Source organism: Syngnathus acus, chromosome 4 (genome assembly GCF_901709675.1).
Source record: "Syngnathus acus chromosome 4, fSynAcu1.2, whole genome shotgun sequence".
NCBI classification, from domain to species: Eukaryota; Metazoa; Chordata; class Actinopteri; order Syngnathiformes; family Syngnathidae; genus Syngnathus; species Syngnathus acus.
In genome coordinates this window covers 8,529,607-8,545,301 of record NC_051090.1, presented here as the reverse complement: position 1 = coordinate 8,545,301, position 15,695 = coordinate 8,529,607, and positions in this window count along the sequence as shown.

Genomic DNA, 15,695 nt, shown 5'->3' with positions numbered 1-15,695 from the left:
CTATAATGCAGTTTTTAGAACATTTCATTGTCAACCAGTACAATTTAACAGTAAAAAAATACATATACATTTTTCTTTATGCAGCAAAAAAAAAAAACAAGCTTTCCTACATTTTTGCAAACCATATTTTTCTTTGTTCCATCTGTATCCAAGCCAGACATGATCATGAACCCAAATGGTGATTCCACCAAACAAGGCCTGTCACATCCGCCAAGTGTTTGATGCTTTATTATTATAAAAGAAGCTTACACAACAACTCAGACACCGTGAACTCTGAATGACTCAAGGTTCACAGCGAGGTCACTGGTTGAAATTAGCTAAAAGAGCTGGAAAAACTCATGTCTATATAGTATTCTGCATATTCTGACCACAAGAAGGCAGTATATCACCGTAGATTTTGGGTGCTTATTATGTTGAGAGTTGAGTAAATGGTAGCATGAGAGAGAAAGAGAAGAGTGGTGGGAAAGAAGTTAACCACTGTTAAATGATAAAATGCCAAAATATACCAGCAAATTGTAAACTAACAAACTAACCAAAACCTACCATTTCATGAAAAATCAAGCTCTGCTTGGTCTTTGGTTCCAAAACTGACAACCTCATCTTATTATCGCAATTAATTTTGATGTCTCATTCAGGAAACTCACAACAGAAAGGTACTAAAACATTTAAATAAATTACTCAAGTTGCAATTTTTGTTTAAATGTAGAGGAAATAATGCATCAGAAATACACTCGTTCTCTGTTGCGATACGTTTTTAACAGACATGAATAATACAATATTATTCAATGCTAGAAAGGCCATTATTTTCACATTCTCATAATTGACAACATTTAAAGGTAAAATATAACGGTAAAGGTAAATAAAACAAGCAAGAGCTTCTTCCTTCTCCTTTTTTGAACATGTTGATTTATGTGCCTTATTGGCATAACATGAAATTATGTGAAAATGTGAAAAAATGATTTTGTGTTTGGTCGATCTTATGTTCAAAAATAAATTTCACTTCAATATAATATAAGAAATAGTATAGTAATATATCAATCATCAATGGGGCTACATTGCAGTATTGTCACTGTCACATCCTAAAAAATTAATGCAGCTCACTCGTTATGTTGCACCAAGTTTCATTTTTGGCTCTGGTTTTTCACATTTTCAAAAAACTCTTACTGGCTCATGTTCTGTGGTTGTGTAAAAAAAGCTAAATGAGCTTGTTGAAATGAATACTCACAAAGCTAAAATGAGGCATAGCAGTGGCTCAAAATTTCAGTCAAATTCTAAGACTTAGAGACATTTGATTTTTGAGGCAGTTTTTTGTTGAAAACTAAAAGAAAGCAAACAACTTTAATATACTGCCTAGAACAAAGAAAAGAAAAGACCAAAATTCCAAAAGTACTTCAATTGTTGGCTATTCCAACAGGTGATTTACACGCTATGAAACAATTCTACCTTAAGGTGTGTTTGCATTTATTATACACATTTTTATGCTTAGTTACGTGCAGTAGGTGGCCGGTCCGGTTCATATAAAAATGTCTTGACCGTGAAAAAAGGAACCTCCAGGCCCATTTGTTTCTTGTTCCACTTGATGCTTTTTCCTACACCTCAATGTTTTTTGTCTCTGTCTTTTCTCAATCACCGTTTCATTGTAAATGGTTGTTGTTAATTGCTATCAGATTGTCAGGTTTGGATAGTCACCATTTTGTATCCCAAAGTGCTGCACACATCTGCAGAGAGTGAGACTCTGAGTATCCAAGTGTTTCAAACTGTTTGGCCCACCATCAGGTTCCCCTCACAGAGCGCTGGGCCTGCAATCACGCGCATTGCTTCCTGGCCCAGATGGCCCCAAAATGTGCACATGCATGACAGGTTTCACGTGAACGCCAAAATCTGGTCAGGGGATCTCCTCTCACGGGTGGTTAGCACCTTAGCAGAGACGAAGCAGGACAGCTGAGTTGTCTGTGGTTTGAGGTGAGAATGAACCGAATGGGCTGAGCGGGTTGATCTGCTTCCCTTATTTTCTGCTTTTATGGCACCCGATAGCTCCTTTCCACAATTTCATGAAACGCTGATATGCACTTGTGCTTGTAATTTCAAAAACATCCTGTCAAATGTTTTTGGGGGGGGTTGTTTTTTTGTTGTTGTGTGTTTGCTGAATCCTGAAATTGGCTGTGGGTTTGAATTCGTACTGTGGGGTGACAAATTGGTTATTTCTTTTTTAGAAATTAGTGTGTGAAAGATAGTGAGGGAATATCCTCGAAAAGAAAACCCCCAAAACTTGACACCCCTAATTATCACCGACATTTTCTTTTTCTAATAATGTTTCTACTTATTTGAACTTGTACAACAAATTTTCCAGAAAATGAATGATTTACTGGAAGAACATAGTCATTTTCAATTGCTAGGAAAATGAACTCCTCAAATAGATCTTAGAAAAAACAGCCAGAAGAACGATTAGAAAATAATGAATGTCCTCCACATTGTACTTCTTGATTGAAATGTAGCTTTAGTAACCTCAGTCTCGTTTGGAAAAACAAACATTATACGTAATGCAGATGTATTCATTCAGAACAGTCTTCAATTCCTTTTTGATTTCTTCTCCCATATATAGCTGAAAGTTAGTTGTGACAACCTCTCAGTTATGACCGCAGGAGAATTTTTAACAGCTCTTTTCCAAACCTCCCGCAAACCTCTCTTCCAATACCTGAAACCTTCATGACTCAGGACCTTGTTGTTCCTTTGCCAAGCACTCTTTTCCCCTGTTGGCAGGTTTTGGCAGCCAGCACTTTGGGGAAAGATACTGGGAATGAGATCCAGTGAAAGAATACCTTGAATATCTTCCAGGTGAAATGTGAGATGGGAAACGAAGCTTGATTGTGCAAAAACGTTTCAGGGATATGTTAAAACAGAGCTATTTTCACAAAATGAAGATTTGAATTACTATTATTTTTATTTTTTCTGTTATATTTTATACCATTTTAAGATGTCCAAAAATAGAGGAAGTATTACTTATAGATTTAAAATTGAAATAATAGGAAAAAACATCTGTATTGAATGTTGGTAAATTTCTTCCTCGTACAAAAATCCCGCAGTAGCCACCATCCATCTCTTGAGTGATTGCAATTTTTTTGTAGATTATTCCAAATGTCATTCATTTATGAGATGACTTTCCTTCAAAGGAAATATCTTCTCTCTGCATGAATGGTTTAGAATGTCACATACAATACAACCTTTACAACAAATAAAGGTTTTCAGCATGGTTTGCCTTCTAGTTCGGATCATTTCAATATTCATGATTTCTTATAGAAAAAAATCCAGTGTAGCTGCCTTTTATGATGTGTCTGACTTTAGAGGTTCAACTGTAAGAAAGTGTAATGTCTTAAAAAAGAAAAAGACACTCTCCCCAAATATATCAAGTCTTAAAATCCATCCCAATCTGTATGTGGGTCAAGAAAAACCCTGACTGAAATGTGGTCTTGAAAGGTTTTCTCATCAAACCAAATAAGTTTTGAATTGGTTAACACAAAAGTATTAAAACATATGTAGGCTACTTGTCAATACGCATATTATTCTTGCGAGATGATGAGGTGGTGACATTTTGCTCTAACAACCAAGTGATATTGCATCATTGAAACAGACTAAGAGTAACCTAATTAGTCTCCATATTACATTTCCATATACTTACAGGCCAACATACAGTCCAGCTATTAAGCGTGCTGTTATTTCCAACTCGACTTCTCGAGTTCTTTGGGAACAGCCTTTTTATTGTGAATCAGCATCAGATAAGAGAACAATGAAAATCAGGCACTTTGATTTTTATGAAAGACAAGTTCTCTGTTGGCTTTCATGCACAACTACAAGGCAAGGCGTGGGCAGGGAGGGGAGGGGGGGGGTGCGGGTTCTCTTAAAACGTTTCCATTTGGTTGGACTGACAGTCATTTCGCTTACATTTTAATTAAACTCCAGTGAGGTCAGACAGATCGGCATGTTATTTTGTAAAAGCTTTTTTGTAGAAATACAATCCCGTGGCCATTTTACTAAACTGGAGTCACCTTATCCTCACTGTGTGCCCCATTGCAGCCATCTCACATTCTGAACGCCATCCAAACACAACAAGAGGACACCGTACACGGCGTTAAGAAAACACTCATAATATCTCTCTTTTATTTTTAAACTTTTATTGTCATTCTCCCTTTCTGTCTTCACCCCTGCTGGCACATCCGATTAAATTAAACCTGAGGAAAGCGGAGCCAAATTGCTCTACTGCGGCCTTCGATTCATAGAAGAGGATCACCAGAGACGTGGCTCCTCTTGTCACCACCCCTTTACCCCCTTTTTTTATTTCATGTAATCCCAGTAAGAAACCGAAGAGAGGAAGAAAGGCAACATGTGACGCCCAAAGACGTTACAATAACAGAATGGAAACCAAGCAGCCTGATACACCAAAACCCTTCCATAATCTCGGGCATGGAGGGAGGCTTTGGAACAAGTGACAAGACTGGCCTGTATGTGTATTTGTGTGCGTGGACGGCACACAAGTTGCACTCATGGGTAACAGATGGTGCCTTATCATTGGCTACCATCAACTGTGAGCACACATTCCTAGACAGGGGAGTAATGCCTTTTATGATGTTCACTTGGTGTCACTCTTACACACAAACTTACTATCCATCTGTTATTTGATTCATTATCAGTACTGAAATCATCAAAGTAAGAAGAATGCAAGTCTTTCAATGGCAAAATTGTTGATTGGGTATGCAAGTGGATGCGATCACGCTTCCATGTCCGCCTACAAGGTCCATAAACACATTTGCTCACTTTGCTGTTCTTTTTTAGCCTCTTTGCTCATGGATTGTTTTTAAATTCCCACCAATGTCAATTTCATCAGAGGCACAAGATTAAACCCTGTCACTCAGGATAAATACCTGAAATTGTTGGATGAGAGCCTGAATGAGACAAGAGCGGGGGATGCGCAGAGGAGCTTTGAGTGATGGATCAGAGTCCATAAATGCTGCTGTTGTGACCCATGAGAGAAAAAGATAAAGTTGGGAGGCGGTGGGAGGACTGGATGATGGCCAAGTGCATTATGGGTGAGGAGTTCACACTAGAATGCAGCAGGGGAGCTTTTGTGCACCCTGGCTGGCCTATGCACTGCCTCGTCAGTTTGATGATTGATACATTGCAACTCATGGCTTGATCGAGAAATTCATATAGAAATTCCAATAGATGATGATAATTGTTTAGGATTCTGAGTTTGAGTTTTGAGATTGAGATGTGTGACTCACCTGTGACCTGAACCTCATTCATTTATATACGTCTACAGTACCATTCTCTGGATAATTTCAGAAGGAATTAGTTTACATACTATACAGATTTATAACTGGACACTGAAATATCAAAGGTTTTCCCGCAAACTGTTGCAGGAGAAGCTTTTCAAATAAGCCAGTGTGCAGTTTTAGTCATTTTTCCGATCAATGAGCTACTCCACCCATAAGTGTTTTTTCACCTCCCTGTGGTTTCAGTTTGATAAATGTTGAAATAATCCAATATGTCACCAATAATAAAATGCTATATAAAAAGACAGCCTGTAGATGTTTCTCCAATGACTTGACTTGGCACATCTCAAAATAACTGTATTAACTCTAATCTGTATTAAATCATCCCTTTGGAGGCAAACTGGGTCCATAACAAATGCAGTAATACTCCCTACACTATATGTTAATACATTTTGATGTTAATATTCAGATGGGAACAGGATGGAAAATAAAATAAACATTCCTCTGTTTGCTGTTGAGCTTGCCCGAAAGAGCATAGAGTGACATTTGCAGCTCCATTGCACCAGGAAGCCAAACACTATTCTTGCCTGCAGCAATCAGAGCATAAAGTTGTTCAGGTGTCAAGGATGAGGATGTTTACTGAGAGTTTACAGTGAGTTACTTTCTATGCACAATGTGTTTTCAAATTGTTAAATTCAAATTTATTGGGGTACCTGATCAATCCACCCTGAGAAAATACAATTAAATTGCTATGGCTGCACAGCTCTCAAGATGTCACAGAGGCATAGTACTTGATCCATCAATACCTGCTCCCTGGAAGCATACAATTGCCTAAAATATTTCAGTAAAACAAATACCGTATTTTTCGCACTATAAGGCACACCTAAAAACCTCAAATTTTCTCAAAAGCCGACAGTGCGCCTTATAATCAGGCGCACCTTATATACGGACCAATATTGAGCCACTACAGCAGACGTGTCCAAAGGCCGGCCCGCGGGCCAAATGTATATATCTTATATATGGACAAAGTTTTAAAATGGGCCATTCAGTGAAGGTGCGCCTTATAATCCGGTGCGCCTTATATATGGACAAAGTTTTAAAATGGGCCATTCATTGAAGGTGTGCCTTATAATCCGGTGCGCCTTATAGTGCGGAAAATACGGTAGTTAAATTCCAGGGGTAACCAGAGTATTGATTCATTATTTGATTCGCCTGTTGAATATTAAATACTGTGTATTTTACACCATTGTATCTTTTTCTGACAGTGGCCGGAACCCAGCCGACGTATTTGGATAAAATTTGAAGAACTATCCTTTGTACACCCCAAAAGGAAACGATGCTGTCTGTACATTATGTGGTAAGTTGAACCTTTATTAGACGAGTAGAAGCTTTCATTCATGTGTTTTGCCCTTTGCTTTCTCAACCCCTGAAATACAAAATCCCCCTTTGCTTATTTTTCTCCAACTCACCTCCTCCTCCTCATCATCATCATTCTCATCATTTTCCTGCCGTCTTCTTCATCTCGCTGTGCTGTGATTGATTGTTTGGCTGTGAGGCCTGCTGAGACTGCGCTTTCCCAAACCATTTCAAATCGTTATTATAATTCATAGAGTCTCCACGCTATGTTTTGTAACTGTTGCTCTGTGTTTGCCGTTCCAGGCAGAGAGACTCATGGGAAATGACACTAAGTTGAAGCTATTTTAAAAACAAAAAGACTCAGGGTTTGGGAGAGAACATTATGAGCTTAAGCCAAAGCCCCCATGCAGCTCAGCTTCTCTTCCACATCTGGAAAGATTTTAAACAAGAAAGTACTTTCAGGTAATGTAACACATCCTCTGACAGGCCAACTGCAATTTTGCTGTACATAATATTAATAGTGAATGCTGGATGATCATCTTAACAGAACAGAACAAGGTTAATTTTTCTGACACCATTTAAGGAATAATTTCATCGTTTTGGAGATGTATTTATTCACTTTCTTGCCAAAGGTCGGGAGAAAGGCAGCATGGCTGTCATATACAAAGTGTATCAATGTGGAGAAGAGTTTGGAAAGTAGTGGTAAGTAAAACTATACAGTGAATAGTGAAAATGGACAAACGTGGGCTGTATAGTTTTACTTTCAGTTGTTTTGCACTTGTTGGAGGAATTTAAAGTAACTCACAAAGCCAAATTCAAGTACCATATTAGCTTTTTTTATTTTTATTTCACAACAACCAAACCAAACCAAACCACTGAAGTAACTAAACTACTCTACCAAAGCGACAACCTTAATTGAAGGGTAAATATGAGAAGTTATGTCTTCTTTGCTACAAGAGTTCTTTATTGAATCAGTTGACGCAGTTCCCAGGTGGGAACAGAGATGGAACAGTGTCCCAGACCATCTTTAATTATTTTAAAATTAAATTTAAGTGGGGCATGGAACACATGCACCGTCTGCATTGACCCATTTATTCATCATTAATAAATTGCACGAATAATACATAATTGTTCTCAATGAAATAATTTAAAAACAATATATTATTATGAATATAATCTTCACTTTGGTGTATGGTTACAACCCTACTCACATTGTTAGGGTCGTGGGGAGCTGGAGCCCATATGGCGAGCCCCTCTATACATAGCAACATTTTACATTTTATCTGTAATGGTGAAGACATTTGGAAACGTCACACTATGGGTGACACTTAACTACTAATAGCTAAATGCAGATTTGCAATGCAAAGACTCTATAAGATAATTCTACACTAGCAGTGCATTACATGTTGACACATTGACTGATGTCAGTACCAAAATGGCCTTGTTTTGATATCCAATCCTCAGTACTCTCCCACTGAGAGACGAAGTGCCCAAAAGTGGTTCTATGACAGACTTACCTCATTGGTTACTGTAAAGAGTGATCGGCCAATAGGAAAATGAACCTCGAATGCTCTATGAGCGAGAGCGCTGAAGTATACTTTTGATTAAGAGTTGGGCATAGCATGCACACACACGCACAGACACACACACATGCACGGACACACACACACATGCACGCACACGGATCACCTGTCTGGAGTCAGGGTGGATCATGGGGAATTAAAGGGGGACACTGTGTGACTTGGCTCTAAAACTTGAGGTCCTGTTGTTGTTGGCGTAAGATCTGATCTTCTGCCAAAACACACTTAGTGGAAAGTGGAACCTTTAGATATGAGCATTTGAACAGTGCTGATGTACAACTGTGCCCATGAGCGTATCATGCACACACATGCACACAAATGTGCACACACCCAGCAGGCAGGCAGCGTGTCTCCTGTCCAACAGTAGCAACTGTAACAATGATGAGGCTTAGTGGCTAAGTAGAAACTGCCCCTGTAGATTGACATATGAGACTGCTGTTCATACAGTGCAGCCATTCACGGGCAGAGAGCTTAATAATGTACTCTTAGTCAACATTAGCCTGCAGCTGTTGCAATTAACAGTGAGGCCCGTGCATGAAACGTCAGTTTGTATTTAAGTGTTAAGCAAAATTGTATCCAGCAAGCATAAACTACGCTGTGGAGGAAGAGACTGTCGGAATTGATCAATTTGCATTTTTGGTGATTATTTAATCTACTGTTTCCCATCCTCTAAATTAATCTTCTGGTTACTATGTTTATGCACCTACTTGCAGCCACCAATTTTCAAATTTGCAAAAAAAGCTTTCGGAAATTCAATCTGACTTACATGACTGCTTTAACATGTAATTCAAAAAAGAGACGTCAAATAGAAAAGGCCCGCAGACACAATCCAGCCCGCATACCATTTTATGGGGCCAGCAGGAGCTGTAGGGTTATTTTAAATTGTGTTTCATTCCGCTTTATTGTTTGTAAAGTCCATAAACTGCATGTGTTAGAATGTAGCTCAAGTTTAGACCTTATGGAATGACAGCGTCAAGCCCCTATACATATTTCTTTGGTTATCATCCAGGTTCAGAATTAACTGCGTGGCTGGTGACTATCTAAAGTTACCAGCCAATCATAATTTCCACCATTTATTTTTTTTTTTACTTTATCTTAGCTGTTTTTATCTATCTCCTCACAATATGTGTTAAAATCTTACACAATGGCGGGTCAATATGGGCAAATATGTACAATGTGAATGACGACATGTAATTTCGCTTGCAAACTTGACATAATGAAACCCGTCCTCTTCGTTGCTGATGTCATGACAGAATTGCGAGATTGTCAGAAGACAATATTTCATCATAAAATAGATTACCTATCATTCCAATAGCCAACACTGTGCATTATGTTTCTGGAAGCAGAACTAATAATCTTCCAGGCTGATGAATTCCTTGAACCATAACAGCAATAAAACAAAGGGCCGTCTAAACTTTTAGATTTCCTGAAACCAAGCAGCAAATTAAAAGGCCACCGGTAAATATTTTGCATTTGATTGAATGCAAATAGATTCAAAAGAAGCCTGCTTATATTTCCTCATTTTCTCTTTGTAATCACATATGTGATGTGTGATGCTCAACAGAACTTTTTATTTAAAAAGGCACATAAAAATAACTTTGTCAAAGTGCATTCTTTTTCAAATATTTTTTAATTATTTTTCCATTATTGTACATATGAATTCTTCATGGCCACATAAATGACAAGTAAATCGTCAATCACGTGACTGGTAATAATCAATGTCTATGGCCCGGGAAGTGAAAGCTATCTAGAGGTGTATTGTCTTTTGGCACAGACCTTTACAATTTTTGATCCGGTCCACTGTTGTTTTTCACATCTCCGCTCTCCTGCGTATGACCTTCGCAGCTGAAATAATACAGCAGTGACGCGATTATGATGGGTTTATGAGCTAGTTCCTGCAATGTCATGGATGGGTTACAGTTGACTATCTAAGTCAAAACTGCCTGAATTCAGTTTGCCAAGCTCATAGCAGAGACTGCACGGTAGGCTTTGCATCACTACCACCATAACAGAAACATCTGGCACCCATGACGTTATGGATACAAACTTAACACATTTTTTATATTAATACCTATTTGGTATGACAGCCGTAATGTTTTGAATTGATTATATCAAATGATGTATTATGTTTAACCGTCTGCCTTGCTCCTACGTTCCCTCATGTTGGGCACTCTTAAGTCAAGTTGTGGCTGCAGTACGGTTGTTTAGCATTACGTTAAATAATTGCTAATCCAAACAGTTATTTCTCTACCTGTGCTTTTGTGCACATGAATGTGCATAAATGCAGAGTTGGTTGAGTTTAATGTTGAAGGATTACCTGAAACATTTTAAGCCTGACTTTTTAACTTCCTGTATGATTGTGTAATGGCCAATCTTTTGTCCTGATACTTTATTATTGTTCAGGGAATGTGCCAATACAAGATTTTTTCTCCAGTCAAAACTGCCTTGTTGTTAAATTGTGGCTGTGTAATAGTACTGCAATATTTGCAATGTCTTTGTCCTTGCGTGAGGAATCTATACGAGTGAGTGCATTTTGGCACTACCGCATTGTACATTTGTGATGAACAGTCCAACAGACTCAAGGATGCGGCCCATCTTTCTACCCTCTGACAACGATTTGTCATCTGGTTTTAGTAATTACACAGGCGTAAATACAGTCAGGAGACAGTAGTTTGATGGCTGAATAAGATCTATGTGTAGAATGTGTAAAGTGCCTGGCAAGCTCAAAAAGAACTTGAGGTCAGGTCAAAGCTTTCCTCTCAGGAAGTCGTGGTAGATTTTATTGGACATGGCTCAGACCGTTCACCTTTGAACTCCTGACATCTAGTGAAGAGTAACTTTAAATGGGAAAGACGAACAAACAAAAATGCATACATAAAAGGGTTTTTGTGGGCCCATTTGGTCAATCAATCATAATTCTCAATCAGTTTTGAAATCTTTGTGCCATTCTATCATTTGTATTTAATTTTCCAGAGAAGCTCTGGCCTTCTCCAATAAATTAATCATCAGTCTAACAAACAAATTGGAAGTTAAAACTATAGAACTTTGTTGTATTCTTTTTGGAAACATTGATTATTTTTATTTGTGACTTAAAAAGGAAAGAGTGCATCCAAAGTTTAAGCAACTTGTTTGGGGACACTGCAGTGAATTAGATCCAGAGGAATATTTTGCTTTCATGCTGTTCTCACAAATATTGCTTTTGTTGTGAAGTGAGTCCTGTTTTTTTTTTTTTGCACTGCTCCCCAATCGACCACCCCGCAGCATTTCCCTTAAGTATAAGACCGAGAAGTCAGTAAGTCCCCCTTGAACCATGAAGTAAAACGTCCTAGGAATAAAAATAATGTTTTTATGTGTGAACATCTTTGACTGAATCACCCTAGAAACAATTCATAGAAGCAATAAAACTGAGGGCACTAAACCAGTTGAGAGAGATCACTGAAGGAGACGTTTGACTCTTGAGCTTAACAGGGAGCATACAAACACCTTAAATCTTTCATTACAAGCACTCTATTTTAGACTTTGTGGTTGGATTTGTTATCTTTATGTGTCTGTAGTAATAAAAGATAGAAGTAGCCTTTATGCTGCAAGGGTCAGATGATCTTCACCTCCATCACCGCAACTGAGTAAAAACTAAGAAAGTGTTCTACTTTGGTGCCCGCATTGTCAGAGAATATAAAGTGCAAAATGAGGTTACTTCATACATCAATGAAAGAGCTCTTTTAAAATGGCCGGTTCTCTTGCATTGATTGACATTTTTACTCTGCCCTGTGGGTCCGTGTAAGTTTTCCTCCCACAACGAAATGTAAGTTCATTTCCAGTCGACCAAGCAAGGTGTTGATGTAAGATCACCTGGCGGGACACGGTTGCCGGCCGATGCTCCTCGGGGAAGTGTTAAATGTACGATATAAGCATCAAGAACCTTTAAAGATTAGGAAGTATCAAAATGTGTGTTAGTGTATCGGTTGCAAAGTGGAAGAAAATTTCTAAAGCATTGTCGGCACTTGAGGCAAATGTTACTCAAATTTGATCCTGGATGTCTACTGTCAGCATTGTGAGTTAAAAGTGACCAAACAGTTTGGATTTGTTGCCACTGTAACAGTGAATTAACGAGTAAATTAAGATGACATAATCATTATCTCTGTACAGTGTCTTCAGCGATAGAGAACAATAATAATCCTAACATTTTTCTGATTTTGGCATTCTTTTTTAAGTGATCACCAGCTCACTCAGCATTTCTGTTTCTGTTATCAAAATGTACCCAAGCTCACAGCTTCTTTTTTCTCACTCCATCAGCATTTTGTCTTCCCTGATTGTGTTTGGCTATAAACCAGTGCCGATTGCTGACTCAGCAGCACTGTAGATTATCCATATTCGATACATGCATTTTAAAAGGGAGAGATCAAGGGTGACAGGTAGTGTAAATTATTGTTGTAACCTTAGTTTAACTTTTTTTTATGCTGATAATGAGCGACTGAATGTTTTGTCTTTAGGTGTGGTTTTTATAATTGTTGTTCAAATGCTTGCGGGATGAAGTTTGTAAAGGCAAAATATTCCAAAACGACAATGTAGTTGTCTTTTAATGTGTCATTTTAATGAGTGGGCATCAGTAGGTTCTCTAAATAATGAATCAGTTTGGTTTTACTTGCTTTACAACTTGGTTAAATAAAGAAATTCACTTGAGTACACCAACAATAGAAACAACAGCAATTGACATTTAATAAACACAAAAAAGCGACTTTTGATGACGACTAATATAGACAGTTCCAGCATGGTGAAACGTCCTTTTCCATGTGCCTCACAGAAATAACAGTGCCTCTTTGTCATCTTTATGACTCACCATCGCCACAATACATATAAACTGGGCTAGCCAAAGTGGCTAGTCAGAGTGGCAATTCTACCCGCATGAAAGTTAGTCGCATTTGGCGGATTTGTGGCGGTTCATGTCATGTCCCATATATATCCCATCTTGTTTTTCTTGGCAACTCCACTGAACAAACACAAAATAACAATTAGAAATGTGATGTCTCTGGCTCCAGGGTTTTCTTCTCAATGGACCACCACTCATAACTTGACTCAAAAGACCAAAGAACAAAAGTGCTGTATGTAGCGATGGAGCTCGAGCTCAGGTCCAAAAGGGAAGCCAAATGACAAATAAAATAGTAACAAAAACAACAAACAACCCCCCTGAGAGTCTTTTGAAGCTTTCTGCTAGAAAATATTCACGGGCCTGATGAAAGGTTGCACTTGAATTCACAGGACATTGAGGATTTCACAGTTTTTAAGGGGAGCGTCGTCGGTTTCTCATCATGCAGCTTTGTTCTTGCTGCTCCGTGGTGCTGCTATTGTCTCACTTGATTTGAAGTTGCTTGCTCATGCATAAAATCGAAGTATTAAAAAAAAAAAGTTTTTTATGTGGGAAGGGAATATTTGCCTGTTTAGAGGAATCGCCACGCAGAGGCTTAAAACTGGAGCAAATAACTGAAAAAGGATAGCAAACTAACCAATCGTGACAGAATACATCGGTCCGATTTTGGGGGAATTGAGCAGCTCTTTTACTGCCTGTCAGGAACCTCTTCATGGCAAAAAAAAAAAAGATGAAAAGAGTGGAAGGGAGAAAGAGATGTCTATGAACACCAGAAATCCTTTCTGAAATGAAGCATGAGAAAGAGAGAGAAAGAAGGGAGGATCTTCATATATTTTGGATTGTGTTGCACTCTGCAAGATCTTTTACGGTGGCCAGTTTTACAGATTGTTTTTATAAAGCTGTGAGGCTGACCTAAGGTGGCTTGATTGTATTTGCAATTTGACAAGATCTAGCTGTGCTTTTATGCGAACATTTTGTTTGTCAAGGACAAGTTATCAGCTACAATGGAAGGTGCAAACAAGATGGGCCCCTACAGAAAGTCTTGTTTGTGTGAAGGGGCTTGATCATGCATTATATTTCCTAAGCCGAAGATGCTTGGAAAGGGTAACCCATCATTGCCAACACAGACCTGCCGAATACGGACAAATCTCTTGCCTCCCTTGTTGCTATAACAAAATGTAAAAACTTGTCATCAACATCTGACCCCAAATGGTTGCTCCAAGTTGTAAATTTGCCCGGTTACTCCCCAACCTTCACCTTTTCATGGTCGTGGCCCAAGCAAACAAGTATCTCAAAGTGAGTGTAGCCCTTGAACACCAGAGTAGAAGACAATACAAGGTCTCTCTAGATTTGCTCCTTGTTCCTAAGAAAAGTCGAAAGGTTTTGAACTCTTCTTTGATCTCTCCGAATCAGACTTGACTTTTATTCACGTAGCAGCCGTTTAAATCCATCTTGGTTACGCGAGCCTTGATCTTGGTTTTCTCCACCACCTAGAGAAATGGCAGCGGTGCCTGTAGAGTGACAGCCAATACATCCAGCAGTTGCAAAGATGAGTCATGCTGACAAAGTGTTTGAGACATTTCAGACAGCTAATCTGGAGCCTGTTCTACCAAATAGTCCTGAAGCCTTTGTTTTGTACGTATATGTGAGATCCTTAAAACAACAAAGTCATCCATGATTTTTCAGTCTACAATGTTGGTTGGATCAACTGCGATGTCGAAACAATAGCTTTGGCTGCCTGTTTGCCTAAGATACACAATTGGGCATGCAAACTTACTGTCTACTATTTTCCAGCAGCTGTGTTTATGGTGTGGTTGCTTTCATTCCAGGGGAGGTTTATCTTTCAGATGCCGTGTGACTCATATCTCTTATAATTAGCATGCATATTCAGAGAAACGTCATCTAGCGTCATGAGCGTAATAAGATTTTCAAAATAGACAAATAGCAAGCCACGTCAAATTGCATCCTTGATAAATTGCCCGGTCTGCTGTGTAGAACCGTCCACAGTTGATCAAATTCATGTGTGAACGATGTGCAAACTGTTTCACCCTCTAATACATTAAAATTGGGAAATGTGACAGGTGATGGACATCATTGAAGAGGACAAATGATTTATAGTTCATGAAATTATTTGTGATGACGTCTCCCCCTCTGTCCGGCGAACTTGTGTTATTTTTGGCAATGAAAGTCACTCGACTTTCATTGCCAGATGAAGTCAAGAATCTGAAAATATTTTGCTAATTCAGTCTGCTAGGCACACACACACACACACACACACACACACACACACACACACACACACACACACACACACACACACACACACACACACACACACACACACACACACACACACACACACACACACACACACACACACACACACAACAACAATCTCATTCAAATCAGCTGCAGATTGCTGAACGGAAAGCTGTCACTTGTGAGGAACCTCATGAAGCAAGTGGACAGACAGCCTGTGTATATTTCCCAGGCCTGCCCCGGCTGAGTGGATGTTAGTGCCAAGTGGAGCTGTTGCTGACCTCTCTGGGGCCAGAGGCAAAATTCTGTAAAAAAGCATGACTTTTAGCTGACCGTAGCTCACACTGAAATCCTCCCTTAAAATGCTTA